The sequence below is a fragment of the Furipterus horrens genome, unplaced genomic scaffold (genome assembly GCF_987537825.1).
Source record: "Furipterus horrens unplaced genomic scaffold, mFurHor1.1.pri manual_scaffold_2, whole genome shotgun sequence".
Classification (NCBI taxonomy): domain Eukaryota; kingdom Metazoa; phylum Chordata; class Mammalia; order Chiroptera; family Furipteridae; genus Furipterus; species Furipterus horrens.
Window position 1 is genome coordinate 64,605,793 of NW_028327172.1, and position 25,651 is coordinate 64,631,443.

The following is a 25,651-nucleotide window of genomic DNA, read 5'->3' on the forward strand; positions in this document are numbered from 1 at the left end:
GGTCATTCTCTCTGTGTGGCTGAAAGTGAAGCTAAGAAGCTGAGTGAAAGAAACATGAGTGAGTAAGAAGGGAGTTTTAGAGAAGGAATAATATTTGAGTCAATTTTTCAAGTGTTGTTGTAGAAGTCATGTACTAATTCTGTGCTTGGAGTCCATAACATAGTGTTATCAGCATGATTTTCTTTTATGGTTAAGGTAGCTCAAGATTGTGTGTGTGTGTGTGTGTGTGTGTGTTTGTGTGGCATTTAACAGAAAGTATCCTAATGAATGCAGAATCCCTGCCCAGTTTTGATGTAGGTTAATTTATTTTTTCCAATAAAGAATTTGGATGTAAATTTCTAAGAAGGGCATTAACAAAGCACTGAACAAAGAGCTATGTGCAGACAAATTTACTGATGAAATATCAACACTCTGTTAATTTTGTTTCTAGATTTCATAGTCTAGCAAGTTGGGGAGAAATTAGTGGATAGAATAACAAAGAGAAAGAAAAAATAAGAATTTTTGAAAGGTTGCCAAAAACAGTGGATAAAATGAATAATAGGGATTTAAATTTCAGTTACTGCTTTTCAGGTCTAGAAGTGCTAGCTAGTTCTGTTTACAATTTATTTTATCACTTTTTATAGTTTTCAATTTCTTTCTGGTAGTATTTTCAAAACATAAAGAATTTCTTTAAAAATACTTAGCATAGTTTCATAGTATATGTATGATAATTCCATGTATAAAGTCTTTATGAGTGTGCTTCAATTGTCTTTTTTTCCTCTTGTTTTTTGCTTATATTGTCATTTCCTTGTATGTTGGTGATCTTATATGTCTGGTTATCCAAGTTCAAAGATTAAGCTTCCTTGTAATACTTAGGCTGGAAATCTGAAAAAGTGTTAGCTTATTCACAGCTTACTCTTTCTCTTGAGGGTCCTGTTTTAAAGAGTGGATGGTGGCATTTGTCAGGCTTCCTACTTAGGTAGACTTTTGCTCTTGTTATCCTCATTCTAGAGGTCACTAAAACTCCAGTTCTATTCACAGCTTTTTTATGAGCAAATGCCCTCAGGGTAAAAGCAATTTTGTGAACTGTTCTTATTTTATTGGGTTCCTACATTTTCTAACATTTTAATATAGTAAATTTCATATAAATTGTTGTTTATATGTAAGTCATACATAATACACATAAGTTGATTTTTAGCTGTTTCCAGTAAAGTTGGTCTTAGTTATGTGGTCCAGCATACTAGAAGTGTAAGTCCTTTCTTTCAGAACAGAAAAGAGACTAGTGGTTGCTGAAACCCAGGATTGATTATAAATGCTAATTTTATATAAGGGAATATTTTAGGGTAGTACAGGTGTTCTAAAATTGCATTTTGGCAATGGTTATAAAACTATACATTTACTAGAATGCATTGATCTGTACACTTAAAATGGCTAAGTTTATGGCATGTAAATTATATCACACTAAAGCTCTGGAAGAGATTATTAAAGAATGGGAGAAATCTCAAATGGATTGAGGAAAGATGTGAGAGAGAACTTGAACTCTCATTTCCCATTAAGAAGGAGATTGCCCCAAGACCAACATAGAGTGGCCACAACAGAGGAGAAGTGATGATTGGGCATGTTGGGACAGGCAGAGTGCTGGGGATTGCTTCTACCTCTTAAAAACTGCCTTAGCTGGGTGGCATGGAGGAAGGCCCAGTATTTTTCATGTGCCCTTATGGAGGACTCAGAAGGTAGCTGATCAAGAATCAATGACGTTGCTGTGGTAATGACTGTTTGCCAAATAGCAAAGGCCACAGCATGGCCAGCTGAGGAAGAGGCCAGATCGAGAAAGCAGAAGAGATCTAGAGGTCAGAAGCACCTGCAGCAGCTGAGGTTGGGAGATTTGGGGGAAAAGTTCGTGAAGCACCTAAGATGCTGAAAGAATAGGCCACAAGTTACACAAGCTGAACATTTTTGAAACATATGTATTAATGACAGAAGCTGACAGACCTGGTGAGATTAAGTTGCTGTGGTTTATATTCTACACCTCCTCTCCATCTGGACCTCAACCAGAGATTGATCAGAGCCCCCAACCCTCAAACGTTCTGGGCACACATGAGCTTTGCTCTGTTCCCAGAAGCTGTCTTGTGAAGGAGGAATAGAGACAGTGCCTCTGAGAGAGCAATGACAGCCTGATGGGTAGTTTGGACTTTGAATTAGCTGAATATTTTCCTGAAAGGGATTTTTAAATAACAAAGATTGTTTTATACCAGAAAGGAATGATTCACCTCTAACTGGCATTTTAATGCTCTTCTCCCATCCAACCCCCAGCCATATGCCAGAATAGTGGTTGGCAGGAACCTTAGCACCTTTGTAGATAAATGAAGACACTTGCTTTTATTAAACATCTGAGCTCTAGTATGCAAATTTCAACACATCACTACTACCATGACTGATGACAATAACCAAGACTTTCCCATGATGAGAAGTGTCAAAAAATATTTATGTGAATATGAATAAACAGAAGATGTTTTGTTTTGTTTTTAGTTGAGAAAGTCTCATGACTCTGTGTGAAAATTTGTAGCCCATTTATTCTCTTTGTCAGTAGTTGGTACATATTTTACTTCTGCTTAGAAGAAATCATTAGACAAAACTTGTTAAGATGGCCCAGGTTTTCAATAGTGTGAGTATTACTTGTTTCCCCCAGTTTCAGTCAAGTTGGTCAACTCTCCTAGAAAGGTCCTGCTCATCTCTAAATAACACTAGGATTGTTGTTGCTATTGCTTTATATCTTCCTTTTCCAATAATGTACATGTAGTTTTCTGTTAACTTTGCAAAATAAAAATTTTAACAAAAAAAGTCAATTTAAATATTTTAGCAATAGAAATGATGAGATTTCAGTATACAACCCTATTTTGTAAACTTCTAAGTTTCAGAATATTTTAAAACTAAATTAATTCTAATAGTCTATGAATTTTGATTATGTCAGTGTGGCCATATTTATTGCATACCATGTATTGTACCATTTTTCAGTGAATACAATGTCATGTATTATGTGGTGATCATGGAATTTCTAATTTTGAGCTCAGTCAGACCCTACTGCCATAATTGTTGCACTCCATTAATTGTAATGTTGCCAGATTTAGCAGATAAAAATACAGGATACCCAGTTAAACTTCAATTTTAGATAAATAACAACTAATATGTTAGTAAGAGTATATCCCAAATATTGCATGGGTGATACTTATACTAAAAGATACTCATTATTTCAAACTAGACCAGACATCTGTATTTTATTTGAGGACTACAAATACTGGTGTGAATTTTCTGTCCGTCTTTCTCACAGTTCTGAATGTTTTCCACCCTTTCCAAATCAAAATCAGGCAACTCTAGCTGGGCCATCTTGGCATGTGCTTTGCTCTTGGTCTGATTTCACCTTTAAGAGGATTATTTCACTTTTGTTTTTGGGTAATTGTAGAAAGTAAAACCAAAAAATTAGAATGATTAAATAGGAGCCCATTCTTTCCCCTGACTCTAATGCAACAAAATATAGAGCACACTAATTCAACGAGAACATTATTCTGTGAGGGAGCTTTGAATAATGTGTTGGCTCTGGTAGTGAAATTAGTCATTGTTTCAACTGGCTTTTCACTTACCATCATGAAACTCCAGATGGCCTGGTGTGGAGGAGTGTGTCCGCAAAGCTCTGTTTATGAGGAGACTATGCCATCGGCTATGTTTGTTTCTCTTCTCTAATTACCCATTCTGTGGAGGCATTTTTGGAATTTCCAGTGGTGAACACTATCAGATTTAAAATTTGATTTGAAACCCATGTGACTTGTGTGGTACATCTAGCATTTAAGATCCTGGTTTTATACAGTTTTAGGCTTTGTGTGTTGTTGCCCACTGAGAGCTGAATAAAATAATTTTGGCCATGAATAAAGATTCCATGAGTTACTTTCAAGTTTGTCTCTAAAATTATAGTGATTATTCTGATGAAGAATGTACCAAAACATTTAATTTATTGTTCACTTTAATACTCCCGAGTTTATAGAATGTACTTATACTTCCTGTTTTAATCCCAACTGAAGCATCATCAGTTGATATGTGTATGAGTCCCTCCATCTGACAAAATTCACTCAACCCTAAATGCTTTCAGAGGTGGGCTGCTAGATTTCAAAGCCATTTGACTCAGTAAGAAGCAAGTCTATTATGTATTGCTTTTTAGTTCTCCTTTTTGGCAAATAAATTATTCCTACTTTTGATTTTCTAAAGATAACTAGAACTCTGTGAGGAAATTGTATTCTTGAAATTATTAGACTAAAGCTAAGGGTAAACATTTATAAAGACAGTAAATATTAAAGGAACAAGCATTGTAGCATAGAGCTTAGATTAAATAATATTTGGTTTGCTTTGTCTCTTACCTTTCAAATTCTGTTTACTCTGAGGCGCCATATGAAACAGAAACATCCATGATTGTGTACATGTTGGAATAGTAAGAAAGAAAATGTACCTCTTGAAGAATATCAAGTGCTCAGAGTCCATGTCCTGAAGGCTATTTTTTTCTAGGTCAAATAACAATAGTAATAGTAATAGATAATAGTTATAGTTAATAGTTTTAAGCACTTACTATGTACTAGGCATTTTTATACAACATTTTCTTTATCCTTCCTATTCATGGAGAACTGCAATCATGTTGTTAAAGTTCTTTTACCAGATTGTAAGATCTTCAAGGACACTGAATTCCTAGTAACTAGTATAATGCCTGACTCTTGTATTTCTTCAGTAAATGGAGAATAAAGAAGTAAGTAAATAACTTCTTTTTTTAAATATGTTTTATCGATTATGCTGTTACAGTTGTCCCAATTTCTTTTTCCTTTGCTTCCCTCCACCTGGTGACCCTCCTTCCTCCAGTTGTCCCCCCTTTTAGTTCATGTCCATTGGTTGTGCATATAGTTCTTCTCAACCTCTTCCTGTCTACTCCATTCCCTCCTACTATGCTTCTTAATTCCTGTACCATCTCCCTCCCTTTCCCCCTTACCCCTCCCTGCTGACCTCCCTTTAATATGTTCCCCATACCTATAGTTCTTTTTCCACTCTTGTTGCCTACTTAGTTTGCCTTTGTTTCAATCCCCTAGCTTCTGTTGTTGGTTCTTGTGATACAGTTTTCATTTTAATGTTCATAGTTTTGATCCTCCTTATTCTAAACAAGTCCCTTGAACATCTCATGTAACAGTGGTTTAGATATAATGAACTCCTTCAGTTTTACTTTGTCCTGGAAGCACTTTCTCTGCCCTTTTATTCTGAATGACAGCTTCGCTGGATAGAGTATTCATGGCTGTAATTTTTTGCTTTTTATTCCTTTGAATATTTCTTGCCAGTCCCTTCTTGCTTGCAGAGTTTCTTATGAGAAATCAGCTGATAGTCTAATTGGGACCCCTTTGTACATAATTCTTTTCTTCTCTCTTCCTGCTTTTAAGATTCTCTCTTTATCTTCAATTTTTGACAATTTGATTATAATGTGTCTTGGAGTGGTTCTCCCTGGGTCCAGTTTTTCTGGAACTCTCTGTGCTTCCTGGACCTGTAAGTCTATTTCCTTCCCCAAGTTTGGGAAGTTCTGTTTTATTATTTTTTCACATAAATTTTCAATTATTAGTTCTTCTTCTTCGCCCTCTGGCAATCCTATAATTTGAATGTTTGCTTATAGCTGTCCCAGAGGTTTCTGAGCCTCTCCTCACATTCCTTACTTTTTGATTCCTCTTTCTGCACCAGTTGACTGTTTGTTCCTTCCCTATGTTCCGATTTGTTGATTTGATCTCTGGTTTTCATTTCCTCACAACTTGTCTTGTACGTTTTTGTTCATTTCAGTATGACTAGCTTTCATTCCTTACCCATCTTGTTCCAAATCTTTTGTTAATTCTAAAAGCAACCTTATGACTAGAGCTCTGAACTGAGCCTCAGAAAGATTTCCTATTTGTTCATCGGTCATGTCCCACATCTGCTGCCTGGTGAGATGTGTCACCGGGATTTCAATTGTGGTCTGCTTCATCCTGAGTTTTCTGTTTACCTTGCTTTACTACCTGGTGACCGGAGGCGATTGTGACCTTTTCCACTAAACTGTGGCGCTTTGTGTGGGGGCGGGTGTCCAAGATGAATTCCTGCCATTATTCTGTGCTGAGAGACTGGGATTCTCTTCCTTCATCCCCATGCCCTCTGGACCTCATCATCTGAGGCAATGGGAGTCTGCCTTCCCCAGCGTTGCAATCGAGAGCTGACGGGTCTCGACTACAGCTGGGATTGCTCCTCTGGCACCTCTCGCAGTCCCACTGCTATCCCCACTGCCACCATAGACAGCACTGCCTGAGCCTTCAGCTCCAATTTTCACCCCTCCTACCTGTCCAGATGAACACCGCTGGTTTATAACTTCATACGTTGGACTTCCATGTAGTTTTATTTTCTGAAATTTCTGGTTATCTTTGGTTTTGAGGTAGTTGCATTCCTACTTAGTTGTGGAGGGAGACTGAGCGTGTCAGTCTAAGCCTCCACCTTGGCCGGAAGTTTAGTAAATACTTTCTTTACTTAAAATGTTGGAGGGAAGTAATATTTACTGTCTCATTCATAGTACTTAGTCATTTTTTTCTTTTTTTTATTATTGATTATATTGTTACAACAGTTCCAATTTTCTCCCCCTTGCTCCCCTCCACCCAGCACCCCCCTCCCCCAGCAATTCCCCCCAAGTCCATACCCCTGGTTCATAAAAATTAACTATCCCCCCCCTCTCAAATATTAGGACCCTTTGTAATCTTGTAAAGGACAATGGGCGAAGGTCTCAAGCTCCTCTAGTATTTAGTCATTTTTAAGTGATATTTTAAAAATATTTATATTTTGTTTTTAAAAATACAATATTTGATATATACTGAAAAAACAAAATAAAGCCTGAAAAATTACTAATCACAGCACTTGATTCCAATTATATCCTAGGTCATTATCAGTAACTCTTATCTACCTATATGTTCCTCCCTTCATTTAGCCCCATTATAAATAATGACTGTAAATAAAATTTTGGTTTATCATTTCATCACTTTTATTCTTTTATTTTTATTACAAACATATTACCTAAAGAATATACTGTTTGGTTGACTTGTTTTTGAGCTTCATAAAATATAGTATCATTTTACAGGAAGCCTGCAGAATTGTGCGTCCCCCGCACCTAACATTATGCTTCTAAGATTCATCTGTGTTGCTGCATGTAGTTGCATTTCATTCATTTTTACTGCTATATAATATTTCATTGTGCAAACCAAGCACAACTTATTTCTTCTCTTGTCAATGGACTTTTGCGGTTTGGTTTTTCATCTTTTGCTAGTAATAAAAGTGATGCCATTAACATTCTTGAACATGTCTTTTTGCACAAGGGCTAGAATTTCCTTCAGACATATACCTATAATTAGAATTACTGGGATGAATTACCGTGATTGTTCAATGTTACACAATAACACCAAATGATGTAAGAAGGTCATTACCTTATTTTCTTGGGTGACCATAACTGAGAATTCAAAATTAATTTCAAACTACTCCCCTGATTTTCTATTTAGAGTTATGTCTCAGAAACCCATATATCTGGTTAAAGAGCAAGTTCTAGTTAAGACAATATCTTACTGTTCAGAATTGAGTGTTTCCAATGACAGTATACTGTCTACCAAAGATACTTATTTGGTAGTGTCTTTGAGTGAGGTCTCTGTAAACTAAAAGTCTAAAATCTGTGGTGGTTGCAAAAATATAGAATGTTAGAATTAGAATAGTCCAAAAGATTTTGTAATTCCTGAGAAGCTACTCTTCATTGCCCTTGAGAGCAGAAGCAGTATTCTGAGAAAATAAAATGGCAATAGTAGTTCCACTCTTGCTCATACGGAAAACACCTTGATACAGGATGGATCAAATGTATTTAGTTATTTCTAAGGATTAAAAAAAAATTATCTTTCTCAAATGGTAGGTAATTCTATAATTATATTGTAGAAAACGTAAAAGAAATCTCAGTTTAGGAAAATTGATTACCAAAAGAGTATTTATCCACATGTACTGTAAGAAAAATGTATTCATACAGTTAATTACATAATATATACACCTGCTACATATTTGAAATTTCTGACTAGAGAAGAATCCATGCATTTTAACTAAGATTTTATTGGACCTAAAAGTATTCTGATTTATTTGGCAGATTATTTTCTAATGGGTTCCATTTGTAATCCAGATTCTTAAATTGGCTATACTGCTCATATTTACATACAAAAAAGCAACATGGTGTAACTGTTACTAGAAAATAGACCTACTTTGTAAGAAACCACAGGTTATTTGCAGAGATTAATTACTACCTGAGGTGTTGTGTCTATGCTTTTGAATTGATGTAATCATTGCCTTTTACTCAAAATTGTCATTAAGTTTTATATCCTCTTTACTTAAAAAAGGCAAGAGGGCTAAATAAATGAGAATTAATCTATTTTGCAAAGTAATGTTATGGAGCACATACCAATGTGTCATGTTCTGCGCCAGACAGTATAGGAGCTAGCAAAAGGGAATGTAGCCTGACTCTGTCCTGTGGAGCAGAGGATGAAATTTATATTGCAATAAATAATGAACTCTATAGGGTAGAACATTAAACACTAAGTGAAAACTGTAATAATTTGGGGGAGAGAGAGCTATCTGTTGAATAACTTATTTCTGTATTTATAAGTGTAAATAGAAGATTCAATGACTTCTTTCATTTTGCAGTTTCTTGTTATGAAGAGTTAGATTTGCTAAAATTAAATCTATTCCTATGTAGGTCTGTCATTAGTAGAAACATTTTTGTTTGTTTGTTTTATTTTTATTTTTATTTTTGTTTGTTTGTTTTATACCTTTTCCTTGTTGCTTAGTGTTAAGCACACAGTAACTGCCCAGTTAATATTAATTCTATGCCCACCCTGTTGGGGGTGGTCAGGCAATGGAGAGCAATGGGAGAAAATTGGGACAACTGTAATAGAACAACAGTAAAAAAGATATTAAAAATGGAACTAAAAAATATTAATTCTATGAACTACCATTATTAAAAACAATAGCTATAAAAACAGTTGTAAAATATATTAACCCAATACAAGAGAGTCAATATCTAGTGCCCAAACTAAATGAGATAATCTTAACTAATGTCTAAAAACATTGCTTATGTCATCATCAAGAGTTTAGCTGACAGAGTCTAATACCTTTAACAATATCTTTACATAACCATGCTCAAGATATTTTATTGTAAACTATGGGATCTAAATAATATTGGAGATAAGAATCTAATGACATGCAGATTATGACACTGGATTGGTTCATTTGAGTTATTATTGGGTTTTCCTTAAAACAATTTGCTATATTTCCACTTGGTAGCAAGGTTATGATTAAACTTTGACTCAGATTTAAAATTAATTGTTGTATACATTCATGCCTAATATATTCTAAATTTCTTAAAAGAGCAAAATAGGGTGTGGGTGATATGGGTGAAGGGGGTCAAAAGGTAGAAATTTCCAGTTATAAAATAAATGTCATGAGGATCTAATTTATAGCATAGTGAGTATAATTAATGATACTGTGTTGCATTTTTGAAAGTTGCTAAGACAGATTTTAAAAAATCTCATCACAAGAAAAAAATTATAACTGTGTGGTGATGGATGTTAACTAGACTTACTGTGGTGTTCATTTTTCAATGTATAGAAATATTGAGTGATATATACTTAAAATCAATATAATGTTATATGTCAGTTACAATGTTTTATGTCAATTATACCTCAATAAAAAAGAGCAAGATAGAAGGTGGTAAATGAGAAGATAAATAAATCTCTCTATCTATTTATCATCTTTCTTTACTTAGAAATGTTGGTTCATAGTTTTCCAGGAAAGTCATTAAGCCATAGAAGAAATAGTCACTCACTCACAACACATAAATTCCAGTAATTAGTGGAGATCAAAACTCATGGTGAATCATGAAAATTTCTACATAACTTTGCAGAGGTCTTTGTAATTTATGAAATGATTTATATATATATTTTCTCATTCACTTCTCCCTATATGATTATAAAGTCATACAAGTGTAACAAATAAGGAAATAGGTTCAGTTTGGTTATGACTTCCCCAGGGTTTCATTATTAATAACTTCCCATATTCTTTTTATGGTTGAACTTATCTTAATATTGTTTCCTCCAATACTTCTATGTGTATATATTTTTACTTAGTGCAACCATAATATGTATAAAAGCTGCATGAAAGTTTGCATCCTGTTTACTTACTACAATATACATTCATGTTCTTATTTAGGTTTTTCAATTATTGCCATACATATGTGTAATATTTTATTGAAGAGATATGAATCATTTATTGTATTAATTTACAAATATTTATTAAACGCTCATAATGTGTTGAGGATATAGCACTAAACTAGGCAGTTTGTTGCTATCATGAACTTAAAAAATTTAGATATTATTTTCTAATATGTGATTGTTAAAAAAACACTACATGCAGTGTTCAGAATAAATAACCTGTTTTCTCAATTAGTGATATTTCTAAAATGATTGTTGATAAATAAATTGCTTTTCAAATAAGTTTTAAAAATTTAAGAGTCACTGGGTGTATAATGTTTAATTCCCTCCAATTATCATATTTTATACACAGACATGCTTGTGCATGTACAGTATTTAATTTTGCAAAATTGATAGTTGATAAGTAGTATCTTATTATTAATTCATGTTTTGTTAACTCATAAAAATATTTTACTATATACATTTTGATAAAAGTATTTTTTCTCTTGTGTGCAGCATCTGTTCATGTCTCAAAGGATTTGAATTTTGAGATATGAAGGTCAAAATAGAGACGCTCAACAATATTTATAAAGAATCTATTTTTACTTTACTAAGATTACTAGCTTTTTCACATATTTAATTTACATATATATGTAGCTGTGGCCCTGGCTGGTTTAGCTCAGTGGATTGAGCTTCGGCCTGCGAGCTAAGTGTCGCTGGTTCGATCTTCCAGTCAGGGTACATCAGAGAAGGAAAACTCTGATTCCAAAAAACCTCCGCTGCCTTGCGGCATACCTCTTCAGGGGAAAGGCTAAGGGAGTAAACCCCGACAGAAAATCCGGAGCCAGAGTCCCTAAGGCGGTTTGACGTTGTAGTCAACACCGGCAACTCCTGCGGCGCACCTGAACCCAAGCTGTATCGACTCCATCTTTCCCTTGGACCCTTCAGCTGCGAAGAGAGGGGGGATCTGCTGCATGGGCAACAGCAGACCCTCCATATCACCCTGCCCAGGCTCTGTAGCTTCAGCGTCATCACAAGATGTCGATTCAACACGGGAGGAGACAGATACCATGTCACTCCCGAGTCGGACTGCACAGCCATTCTCGGCGGTGCAGATAGACTCTTGAGAAGCTACACCATCGTCTCTCGAGATGGATGGCTGCCGACGACGACGACTTCTGTCTTAGTTATATTCAAATAAGTAAATGAAATACTAAATGTGGCCTAGTAATAAATCACATAAGATTTACATGAATTTTGACATCTGATATGGTAATTTGTTCCTTATCACACTTTCTATTCATTTCTTGAACATTTACTACTTTATTCTTTTAGTGAAGTATTATAATTTTTTATAAAGATTCTAAATGTGTCTTGCTAAGCTTTCTTTCTAATTGTTAACATATATATGCAGAAATGCATGTATTTTCCCACTGTTGTTTTGGTATTATTAATGGGCTAAATTTTTTTTATAATTTTCATATAGCTACTGAAAATATGTGAGGAATTTAGAGTTTGCTTATATATTTTCTAACTAACCAATTTAATGAAAAATATTTTACTTCTAACTATTTTAAAGTAAATTTATTGATTTTTTCCAAGTAATATTAACATCAGAAATTATTTTCTTCTACTTTTCAATATTTACAAGTTCTATTTTACTTATTTTTATTTTTTAGTATATTTTACTGATTATATTTTTATAGTAGTTCCAATTTTTTCCCCTTTGCTCCCCTCCACCCAGTATCCCCATACCCTCCAGCAATTCCATCCCCCCCTTAGTTCATGTCTATGGGTCATGCATATAAGTTCTTTGACTTCACCTTTTCCTAATTATTCTTAACTTTCCACTGTCTATTTTGTACCAACCAATTATGCTTCTTAATCCCTGCACTGTTTCTTCATTTCTCCCCCTTCCCCTCCCAGCTGATAACCCTCCAAATGATCCCCATACCTATGATTCTGTTCCTATTCTGGTTTGCTTAGTTGAATTTTCTTTTTATTTTTTAGATTCAGTTGTTGATAGTTGTGAGTTTGTTGTCATTTTACTGTTCATAGTTTTGATCTTCTTTTTCTTAAGGAAGTCCCTTTGACATTTCATATACTAATGACTTGGTGATGATGAACTCCTTTAGCTTTACCTTGTCTAGGAAGCACTTCATCTGCCCTTCCATTCCAAATGATAGCTTTGCTGGATAGAGTAATCCTGGTTGCAGGTTACCTTTCATCACACTGAATACTGCTTGCCAGTCTCTTCCTGCCTGCAAAGTGTCCTCTGAGAAATTAGCTGATATTCCTATAGGCACTCCCCTGTAGGCAACTCTCTGCCTCTCTTGCTGCCCCTAGGACTCTCTCTTTATCTTTCACCTTTGGCATCTTAATCATGATGTGTCCTGGTGTGGTCCCCTCTGGGTCCAGCTCGCCCGGGACCCTCCGTGCTTCCCGGACCTGTATGTCCATCTCCTTGACAAAATTTTGGGAGTTTTCCTCATTTTTTTTCAATTCTTGCTTCCTCATTCTGCACTGGTTGACTTTTTTTCTTCCTTATGTTCCAGATCATTAATTTGAACCCCAGTTTCTTTCCCTTCACAATTGGTTTTGTGTGGATTTTCCTTCGTTTCACTTAGCGTAGCCTTTACTTCTTCTCTTATGTGTTTGCCATACTCAAGCATATCTGTCAAGTCTGTGAGCATCTTTGTCACCAGTGTTTTGAATTCTGCATCTGTTAGGTTGTCTATCTCCTCATCTGTGAGGTTGGCTATCTCCTCATCTCTTAGGTTGGCTATCTCCTTGTCACTTAGATCTCCCTCTAGAATCTTGATCTGTTCCCTGTTTTGGGCCATACTTCTCTGTCTCCTCATTCTGACAGGCTCCTGTGTTTGTTTGCCTCCATGTCCCATGTAGAACTGTCGCTCCTGTTATGTTGTAAGAGGTGGAGCCTTAGGCATTCGTCAGTAGAGGGTGACTTGTTTCACCACGTTGTGGCGCTGTATGTAGGGGAAGGGTCTGAGAGGGAACAATGCTGCCTGCCCAGCACTCGCCCCTTTTCTAGACAATTCTCCCACTTCTGCACTGGACTGGCACCCCTCTAGCTGCTGCCCTGGCTATCGTTCCCAGAGTAGGTGGGTCTGTGGATGTTCTAGGACCATGGGGACCCTTTAAACAAGCAGACTCTGCTGAGACACCAGCAGTTTCTGCCTCCACCCCAACACCCACAGGTCTGCACAGTCAGAAGCAATGAGGCTTGATTTTCCCCAGTTCTGGGACCATGAGCTTCAAGGTCCAGTGAAGAGCTGGGAAAGCTCCCGAGGTATCCCTCCTGACTGTTTAAAATGTGTGACTGTGCTTTCCGATGGCCTGTTGCCGCCACCTGCTGTTACTTCCACACTGTGTCCTCTCTGCTCTGGCTCCGCACCTCCTACCTGTCTGGATGAGTATTTCTTCTTTATATCTTTGTTTGCTGGACTTCCATGCAGTTTGGTTTTCTGAAACTTCTCGTTGTTTCTAATTTAGAGGTAGTTGTATTCCTTCTTAGTTGTGGAGGGAGATGCAACATGTTTGTCTACACCTCCATCTTGGCTGGAAGTACTTTTTATTTTTTAACTTTCTTATTTGCTTTGGCAAAAATTTCAAGGATCACTTTGGTTGGGTGACTCGGTTGGTTCGCCTTATACGCGAAAAGGTTGTAGGCTGTTCCCTGGTCACAGCACACAGTTTGGTTGCATGTTTAATCCCTGGCTGGGGCACATACATGACAGGGGCAACCAATCCATGCTTCTCTTTAATACACCATGATCATATTTGCATATCAGTAGATGTGATATATCACATAAACAAAATGAAAGACAAAAGTCACATGATCATATCAGTAGATGCAGAAAAAGCATTTGATAATATCCAGCACCCATTTATGATAAAAACACTCAGCAAAGTGGGAATAGAGGGAGCATACCTCAACATAATAAAGGCCATATGTGAAAAACCTACTGCCAACATCATACTCAATGAGCACAAACTAAAACCGTTTCCCCTAAGATCAGGAACAAGACACGGATGCCAACTTTCACCACTCTTGTGATCATACAAGAAGAAGAAATAAAAGGCTTCCAAATTGGAAAGGAGGAAAACTATCATTATTTGCCAAGGACATGTTAGTGTATATAGAAAACCCTATAGGTTCCACCAAAAAACTACTTGATCTGATAAGTGAATTAGGCAAAGTAGTGGGATATAAAGTCAATATTCAGAAGTCAATGACATTTTTGTAAACCAACAATGAAATATCAGAAAGATAAACTAAGAAAAAAAAATCCCATTTACTGTAGCAACAATAACACTAACAACAAAAATAAAGCACCTAGGAATAAATTTAACTAAGGAGGTAAAAAACTTGTATTTGGAAAACTACAGAATGCTGAAGAAAGAAATTAAGGAAGATACAAATAATGGAAGTATATACTCTGTTCATGGATTAGAATTAAGATCATTAAAATGTCCATACTACCCAAAGCAATCTATGGTTTCAATACAATTCTTATTAAAATACCAATGGCATGTCTCACAGATCTAGAACAAATACTTCAAAAAATTTATATGGAACCAAAAACAAACAAATGAACAAACAAAACAAAACAAAACCCTAAATAGACAGAGCAATCTTGAGAGAGAAGAACAAAGTAGGATGGATCACAATACCTGATATTAAACTATACTACAAGGCCACTGTAATCAGAACAGTCCAGCACTGGCATAAGAACAGACACATAGATCAATGGAAAAATATACCCCAGAAGTAAACCCATGTCTCTATGGTGAATTAATTTTTGACAAAGGAGGCACAAGCATAAAATGGAGTAAAGATAGCCTCTTCAATAAATGGCACTGGGAAAACTGGACAGGAACATGCAAAAAAATGAAACTAGACCACCAACTTATACCATACACCAGAGTAAACTCAAGATGGATAAAAGATTTAAATACAAGCCATGACACCATAAAAATCTTAGAAGAAAAACATGGACAGTAAAATTTCAGGTATCCTACACAGCAGTATTTTTGCTGATATATCTCCTAGGGCAAGAGAAATAAAGGGAAAAAAAGACAAATGGGACTATATCAAATTAAAAAGCTTCTGCATGGCTAAAGAAACCATCAACAAAATAAAAAGGGTACTGATTATATGAGAGAACATACTTGCCAATGATACATAGCACAGGGGTTTGATCTCCAAAATATATGAAAAACTCATACAACTCAACACTAGGAAGACAAACAACCCAATTAAAAAATGGACAAAGGACCTGAATGGACACTTCTCTAAGGAGGACATGCAGATGACAATAGATATATAAAAAATGCTCAACATCACTAGCTATCAGAGAAATGCAAATTAAAACCACAATGAGATACAACCTCACACCTGTCAGAATGGCCATCATGAATAAACCAATAAACAAATAGTGCTGGTGAGGATGTGGAGAAAAGGAAACCCTAGTGCACTGTTGGTGGGAATGAAGACTGATGCAGCCACTGTGAAAAACAGTATGGAATTTCCTCAAAAAAATAAAAATGGAACTCCCTTTTGACCCAGTGATTTCATTGCTAGGAATAGACCCTAAGATCCCGAAACATCAGTTCAATAGAACTTATGCAACCCTATGTTCATAGCAGCATTATTTACAATAAACAAGTGCTGGAAACAACCTAGTGTCCATCAGTCGATGAATGGATTAAAAAACTGTGCTACATTTACACAATGGAATACTATGGGGCAGAAAGAAGGAAGAAGAAATTACCCTTTGACACAGCAAGGATGGAACTAGAGAATATTATGCTAAGTAAGATACCCAGTCATTGAAAGACAAATACCATACGATGTCACTTATAAGAGGAAAATAATGAACAAAATAAACTGATGAGTGAAACAGAACCAGGGACGTGGCAACAGGGAACAGACTGACAGCTGCCAGAGGAAAGGGGGTGTGGGGTGAATGATGGAAGGAGGGGGAAGGGATTAGTAAAAGAACATGTATGAATGACCCATGGACCCCGTTGTGGGGATTGACTGTGGGAGTGTGTGTGGGTGAGCTGGGCAGAGTACGTCAAAGCAGGAAAGATTGGGACATCTGTAGTAGAATAAACAAGAAAATAAAATAAAACAATATTGTGGGTTGCGCAATTCTGTGAATTTACTAAAAATTACTAAGCTCTAAATTTATAATGAGTATATTTTATGATATGTAAATTGTATGTCAATGAAGATGTTAAAACAACCACATTGCCACAACAAAATAGACTTTGGAAAAGATATATTTTTATTAGGAAAATTGTAAATGTAAAGCATGAATCTCATAAATGAACTATCTATCCAGTATTTGTGTAACCTTGGCTAATCACTTCATATGTTGGGAAATCAGAGATCACCCTGCTAAGAACTCTTATAAATGAAGAAACTAAGTTTTATTTTACATAGATCTGCTGAAAGATTTTTATTCCACTATATCGGTCAATTTCCCTATCCCTGTGCTGTTTTAGTCACCATAGCATTGAAACGAGTCCTTTTACTTTTTGAGCAAGATCCAAAAGATTACATATTACAGGCAAGATGTACTTTAAAAAATTAAAGGCAACTTAAACAATATACTCTTAAGAAATATGTATATGATAATGAGATATTAAGAATAGAAAGAAGGAATGGATATCCTCAGTTTCAGGAAAGTGGTAAGCTTGAGTGGGGAGGGAGAAGAGATAGATTGAGTAATTGTTTATGCTTCAGTTCTATTGGATGGTGTCTATGGTACCCATTATGTTAATAAATAAACAAGCAAATAGATATATTGTAAGATATGGAGGTTACAAATTTGTAAAGAAAATAAGAAATATACACAAATTATACATAGCTGAATACTTATTAATTCTTAAGTAAAAAATCAAGTAAAATTTAGAGTTTACAAAGCACTTTTACATATATTATCTCATATCACACCCTCTACTCATGCTGTAATGCAGGCAAAATATATACTATAACACTAATTTTCTTGATAAGCAATTGAAATTCTGATAGGTTAAGTGACTTTTCCAAAATAACACAACCAAAAAGTAAGCCACTCGTCTCAAACCCTCACTTTAGATTCCTAGGTTCTTTGCATTGTAGCTGCCATCTCTCAAAATTCAGAGTATGAAAGATAATTAAAAAGACATATGCTATATGAGGATCAAAAAGTAAAACGTTAAATATATGTGATTTTGTGCCTCCTTCCCATGCAATACTTTCATTCATTGGTTTCTACTTTAAGAATTTGGATAAGCTGAAATTATGGAAAGTGTTTGGAGCTGATTTTACTTGTGACGTGTTTTTCTGTGCCCTCCATTTTAAGTCTAAATTTAGCTCTCAATAGAGTTACTAATCATCTGGTTGACTGACTTCTTTTTGATTGGATTTTTATATAAAGCATGACTGGGTGATAGGGTTATTTGAGACATTATTTTTCTCAGAAGATGGGAACTAGTCTTGGGTGAGTGTTTTTTAATCCTCTGTTGTGAATCTGCAATTCAGCAGGATCTAGAGACTTTTAAAGGAAATTGGGAATTTTAATTGCAGTCCCCTGGGCCACTTGTGGTCAGTGGGCCTGTGAACAGAGAGGTCACATCAGGCATTATTGCTTCCTTGCCAGGTTTATCATGATTAATTGTTAATTTATGGAACATGTTCCTACAAGCTCTTCAGTTATTCATATAATCTGGTGTAGGGTTGGGAGGAGACTAAATGAAAAGTAGTTGTTTTCTTGGCAAGTTATGTTATGGGCACTTTTCTAGTCTACCAGAACAATTCAGTAATGTGTCTGGATTCAAAGTTCAGTAATGTTAAACCCTTTAACAATAAAATAGTTTCATGCCAGGTTTAACTTAGAAAATAAAAATGATACATTTCCCAAAACAACTGTTTTAAATATTGGATGTATGAATTTATTACATTTATTCAAGTTTATAAAGTGTTTTTCTACTTCTCTGCAAAAAATATTGTGATGTAGCTAAACTTCCTTTCCTATATTCTCAAAAATTCTAATTCCATTGAAATATATTGCTTTTCTACTGTTATAAACTTAGTGGTTACTTTATAAATGTTTACTTACAAATAATAAAATTGTTATAAAAAGTACAAATAATTTTTGAGTTCATTTTCTAGCCAGACCTTTTCATTTACAAATAAGGAAACTAGGGTTGAGTGGTTAAGAGATGTGCTCCGCACTCAAAAGTCCATAGCTTGTTGGCAACAGAATTAGGATTATAACCCAGATCACAAGACTCCATCGTGTATTTTTTCCCCTCTGCCCTAATGCAGATTAAATTTAAAACTTTCACAACTCAACATGGGCAGAGTCTTATTACTCTATCAGTATTCATGAAAAACTTGGCTGAGGAGGTTCATAAACAAATCCATGCATAGATTTTCAACATTTTATTTTAAATTAACACCCTAAATATGTATTCCTCATCAATCTTTTGATACAGGCCTCTGGTTATAGCTCTTGGTATGGGATGATAGGTTTGGTTACTATTGGTTTTCCTGTATAAATGACACTATTAGTACAACATTTATTCTTTCTTGTTTCTTCAAACCATTAGAGAACTTAAATATACTTGCAAAGCAATCTGAGTGCTAAGTATTTCCAGATTTTTTTATTTTTCTTTCTCCCTATTAAAAAAAAATTGTTATTCCCAAACATTTAGGCAATTTTTTCCTTCCTTATTTCTTTTCTTCCTTTCTTTCTCCTTCCCTCCCTCCCTTCCTTCCTTCATTCCTTCCTTCCCTCTACTCCCTATTCTCTTTCTCTTTTTCTTCTTTTTAGCCTTTTTTTGGGTCATACACATTTTTATTTATAGACTTGGGATCATACTGGATGTATGGTTTCCTGTTTGTATTTTTTTATAAGTGATTTACACTATGGGTATTGTTCACAGTAAATATTTTTCAAGTTGTACATTTTTAATGATTTCACATTGTGAATTCACTAACATTATTTACCTGCTTAAACATTATTGTGTATTAAATGATTTCTAAGCCTTTACTTTTAAAGGAGAGGTAATATACTAGAGTGAAAAAAACATGGGCTTTATAGTCAGCACCTACTAATTATATAATATGGCACATAGAGCAAGTGCCCAACATATTATATATATAAACAACATACTATTTGACAGGATATAATATAATGTCAGATGTACTATGTTGAGTTTTGTCATTAAGGAATATGTTATCTTTTCATCTGTTTAGGTTTTGTTTTAGGTTACTACATTAAATTTCTTTGTTAAGGGTGATGTATATTTCTTCTTACAGTTAGTTCTCAGTCAGTATAATATTCTTATGATTATTGTTAAAATGTTTTTTACTAGTAAATTCTAATTTGCTAAATTGTAAGCTGTTGAACTCTGTTCTTAGTTTTTAAGAGTTTCTTTTGTAAAAAAAGATTTTATTTATTTATTTTTAGAGAGAGGGGAAGGGAGGGAGAAAGAAAGGGAGAGAAATATAGATATGTGAGAGATACATTGACTGGTTGCCTCTCACATGCCTCCAACTGAGTGCCTGGCCTACAACCCAGGCATACACCCTAACTGGGAATTGAACTGGCAACATTTTGGTTCACAGGTTGGCACTCAATCCACTGAGCCATACCAGCCAGGGCAAGAGTTTCTTAGTTAATTTGTTGGTTTTATGGCCTATTTAACAAAATTGGTTATTTCAATTGTATGTGAACTAACAAGACATCAAAAAACAGAAGAAATAAATGTTCAAACCAGGCAAATTTAATAGGACACCCCTGCCTATATGGAGTTCATTTTCCTAGGTAATTGAAAGTTGTGTACATTTTCATAATCACCTCATAATCTTTTAGCCACATTGTATTTACCTGTTGATAGATCATAACACTTAATCTGAACACTGTCATGTCAGTACTCTCTTTTATAGTAAATAAAATCTTTAGTCCTGAAATGAAAATTTTATATTTATGACTATTATATATTTAAAGATATCTATTTCAATATTTAGGCAGACCTGAACTATAATGAATTTGTCATATGCTTTCCCTTAGTTATAAAAAATTAGTAAGAATTTAAGAGAATAGAAAGATCAGAAATCATACCCAAGAAGCTCAGGGAAATGGAAAAGCATTAAATGCAGGAGGAGAAGAGAATAAACATTAGAGCTCAATAAGTGACAGATTAGTTTGTACACAGAGAAAAAGAAAAAAGGAAATAAAAGAAACCAATTACAGATTTTAAAGTAGAAACAATAGGACATATGTTAGTCTTATAAGAGAGCTTGGCATTTCTTTCCCTTCCAGCTTCAGGCCTAGGGTCACACAGTATTTATTCTTTCTGTTCATGAACATGAAATATCTTTCAATTTTCTTGTGTTTATTTTCCATTTCTTTCATCAGTCTTATATTTTCATTGTAGATATATTTTGCTTCCTTAGTTAAACGTATTCCTATATATTTTATTGTTTTTAATGCTATTGTGAATGGAATCGTTTTCTTTATTTCTTTTTTTAGCTATTTCATTGTTAGTGTATAAAAATGCAACTGATTTCTGTATGTGATTTTGTATCCTTCAACTTTACTGAATTTATTGATCAGTTCCAACAGTGTTTTGGTGTCGTATTTAGGATTTGCTATAGGATTTGCTATATATATTTGTAAAATCAGGTCATCTGCCATCAGAGATAATTTTATTATGTGGATGCCTTTTTTTTTTTTTTTTGCCTTGATGGTCTAGTTAGCATTTCCAGTACTACGGAGTGGCTGTGCTGTCCGTTGGTTTTGCATTGCAGGTCACTGTGAACCACTGTTGTTCCTGCTGTGTGCTTGCTATGGTAGCTTCTGCTTTTCTTTCTTGTTCCCAGTTTTCTCTCTGTGTTTCACCTTTGCTTTTCTGGGCCAAAACTGAAGCAAGACTTTTGTGTGGTGCCCTGAAAGGCTGGGGAAGCTGGTCACTTATCCTACTCTTTGCTGGTGTGGGGAACTCTTTCTACCAGGGGACTGCCTTCTCTGTGCTGAGCAATGGTGCTGGGATGATGTGGGCAAATGGCAGCTGTCTTCCTTTTCTTCCTGTGTGGTTATTCTCAAGTCGTTTGTCTCACTGCACTGCTGAAGTTTCTTAAGTGGACTTCAGAGTTCTACCAGAGCTGTTTTATTCATGAATTTCTGTCTAATTGTTTGATGTTTGTGGAGGGATGTGGATGGGGTTTCCTATGTCACCATTTTGGTCATATTTTAGATATACCATCAACTTTTCTAAATATGGAGGATTTGAAAGTGCTGGGAAGAGAGCTGTGCAAAGGTGAGAGTGGGAACCTTGAAAAAACTGTACCAGGTAGTTAGCATCAGTTGGGATCTGAGAATTTGATAATTTCAATGTTAGTGAAACAGACATAGGCTATCATGAGGGGCCAGGACTCTGTGACTAAAGCTATTCCTCTCAGTGGGCAACAATAATTCTCTTAGTATCTGTGAAGGCAGGTTTCTATCTGACCTTGGCAATATCATTTCTCAAAACTCTCCCCTCAGAGTTCACACTCTACTGATACCTAAAAAGTTTTGCAGAAGTTACAGTTAACCAAGTTTTAACTCCTTTTCACCATTGTGAAGTCTCAGTTAAAAAAAACCAACACAAAGGTTTGAGATAGATTAAAGTATTTTCTTTGATTTTAGAAAAAACAAGATTAGATAGTGCATCATCAAAGCCCTGTTAGACTTCTTAAAACCTTCTCCACACAAGTTTTGGTTTTGAGATTACCAACTTGATGGAGAGTTAAGGTTGCAAGTAGATACAGTTTTCAGAAAGAGAGAGGGAGAGACAGCCTTTAAACCTGTCTCTAAAAAGCCTGCCTGAGATCTAATTTGTTTACTACAGAGATAAGGCAGACAACCCTTCCTGAAAGGAGGGTGATATGGAGAAAGAGAGAGAGAAAGGCAGAGAGATAGACAGACAGACACGAGAGAGAGAGAGAGAGAGAGAGAGAGAGAGAGAGAGAGAGAGAGAGAGAGAGAGAGAGAGAGAGAGAGAGAAAGAGACAGAGTCTTGAGGACAGGAAAATAGTTGCCTCTAATTGTTCCTAGAATCCACCACACTGTTTCTTACCTCTGTGTCCTGTAACTGTTTTTTGTTTTTCTGCCTTCTTTTCTGGGACATCTACTACTTAATTTTCCTCTGAGGCCCCACTGTGAACTTCCTACTCCATCCACTTCTGGGGCTCGTGTCCCTGGGAGCTCCATCATAGCACATTCTGCTGGATTGTAGCTGTATGCTCCCTCGTCTGTATACCTTACTGCGTTTCCTTAGATTGAAAGTTTAATCAGCTTAATGTAGCTTGTTATTATATACCTAGTACCTACCATAGTACTGGCACTTGGCAGGTAGTCAATAAGCCTTTATAGAAGTGAAATCTGAAAGTGAATTGTCATGTAATTATTGATTTCTTAGCATGAATGTGTCTTAAATTAATGCTTCTTATGAAAAGTGTTTTATTTTGTGGTGTTGAAGCTGTTCTAAGTTTGAATCCTTGACCCACCCTAGAAGTAAATTTATAGCCTAGGTGTTTCTATTAGAAAAGAAGGGAATGTTAACATTCACAATCTAAGCTTTCACTCATTATTAAAAGATTTAACTTCCCTGTACTCTGAAGCTTGCAGGCATGCCAGGATACCATTGCTTACCTTTAAGTATGGTTTATTACCTTGGATGAGGAGGGACTAGTAGTTTTAGAAACTTCTAATTGGCTATTTCTTATAGTTCTCACCACATAGGTCAAGGAACTAATGTAGGGTTTGTGCCAATTGCCAAGTATGACTGCTTTAATTACAATATATATTTGGTAATCAGTCAGCTAACCACTGTATGGGTTCCTAGATCCAGAGGTTTTATTATCTGGTCTGTTTTATTATCTGTCACCAAATGCTGCCACTCTAACAGTGGGACTTAGGATAATGCCTTTTCTTTCCAATAGGCTTAAAGTACAGTTACCCAAGTAAATGGCTGTATATATCTTGGGGAGAACTGTGAGGAACATAACTGCACACTTGCCATAGTATTAATGGATCATTCCTTTTGGAGATGCAGACTGTCTTTCAGTCAATAGGTTTTGATTCTGAAAAAATAGCTCAGCTCTGGAAGCTATGTGACTTTTAATTGTGATGAGTTCCCTCAGCATTCTGATAACTTATTTTATTTTACAGATAAGTATCACCCTTCTTGGCTGCATATTTTGTCCATAGGAATGTTATATTTTATTAGCTGCACCTATAATTCTCTGTAGCTCAGTCACCCCTAAATGCCCCTTCTAACTTTGCCATTCATTAGGATAATTGCATCTGCCTATCTTATTAAGTGTTATCGTCTAGTGATTGTTGTCTTGGATCATATCATCCCCATTGCTATCAGTGAGCTTATATCTCTAATGGCCTTTTTCTATCATCAGCCCTGCCCTATAGAGAAGAGCAATCACTGAACTTCTTATGATGCTGGTGCCCTTCTCACTAGTGCATTCTTTTGTTTTTTTAAATAATGTATTTATTTGTTTGTTTATTTATTTATTTTTAGAGAGGGGAAAGGAGAAAGAGAGGGAGAGAAACATTACTGTGTGGTTGCCTCTCACTTGCCCCCCAAATGGGGACCTGATGTGCAACCTAGTCATGTGCCCTGACTGGGAATTGAACCAGCGACACTTGGCTTGCAGGCCGATGCTCAATCCACTGAGCCACAGCAGCCAGGGCTCACTAGTGCATTCTTTATTGCTTTGGTAGACTGTGCATTCTCTGGACAGAAAAAGAAAATCTGGTGGAATGTGGAGAAGCTGTGCTCCCAGGTGCTGCCCCGTGCCAACCGGTGAGCCAACAGATGAGAAACACGTATTTGAGCAGCAACATGCCTGGCCCTAGACCAACTTTTAGAGCACAGAACCACTGCTTTTTCACTTTTTTCTTTCAAATCTCATGAACATTTCTCTTGAAGCTAATCCTGATCTGGAACCCAACAAAGAAAAGAATTCTGGAAAACATGGTTCAACTCAACTCACTTGACACAGTTCAAAGCCACAACAGCTTCCACTGCCTCTGAGTCAAATTGTCCTATTAAAAAGAATTTTCAGGTACAATATGTTAAAAACAATATCCAGCACAATGGATGGTATAATTGTGTTGGTACCTTATTATCAAACAACTGTTTCCCTCTATCATTGTTTTATTTATTTGTTTTCTCTTTTTTCCCTCTTTTCTTATTTAACCAGGAATTTTATTACTGAGTTTATGAGATTTCTAGAAGAGCACAGGTGAAAGCTTCCTGACTTTACCTTTTTAATTAGTTGGAAACCCCACTACCTCTGCAGTGTCCACTACCTGATGAAATGTTGAAGTAAAATATATTTATTTGTGTGACTTTTTTTATGTCTAAAAATAATAGGAAATCACATTTGGTCAGATGACTGCCTTACACCAGGATGGAACATCCTGCCCATTACTCTTCGTTCTGCTGTGAAGCTGGCCTGTTTTTATGGTCAATTCCACTGGAAAAAAACAAAACAAAACATAACAGCCCAAAGTGGAAACAATACAAATACCCACATCAACTGCTGAATAGATACACAACATTGATATATCCATATAAGATAATATCATGCATTCATAAAAAGAGTGAAGTATTGAAACACGTAAACATGGACTAAACTTGAAATATCACACCAAAGAATCCAAACAGAAAATTTCTTATTTTATTTGCATAAAATGTCAAAGATATGCAAATTCATAAAGATAGATGGTGCATTAATTTTTTATAAGGAATGGTGGGGGCAGGGATTTGGGAATACCTGCTAAAGTATACAGGGGTTCTTTTGGGAGTGATACACACGTTCTGGAAAATGATAGTGGTGATGGTTGCAAAACATTGCACATATGCTGAAAACTACTGTATCATACACTTTTAAATGGCTAACGTGGTGAGTTTCATGTTGTGTCAATTGTATCTCAAATAAAAAAAGTAGAAAAACAGAACAGGAATATGGAAGAAAAGAGGTAATTTTGTGCTCATTAGTTTGTGTAATTCTATACATAAGTGGTTAGTATCCTCAATTTCTCTAGGAAAGCTATTTCACAGCTTTTGTAGGTGGTTCTTTGGGACACATTTTCATTAATGCTAACAAGTTTCAGAAGTTGCAGCAAGTGTCTTTCTTTGTTATGTATACTAGGAGGAAACAAGGAATATGACTAATAACAAGAAAGATAACCCAGGCACAGAATTTTTTAGCCTGTTTTTCTCTGTTCTCTCAATAGCTCTCTCCTCAACCCTCTTGGATAAATACAGATACTGTGTTAAGAACTTAAATA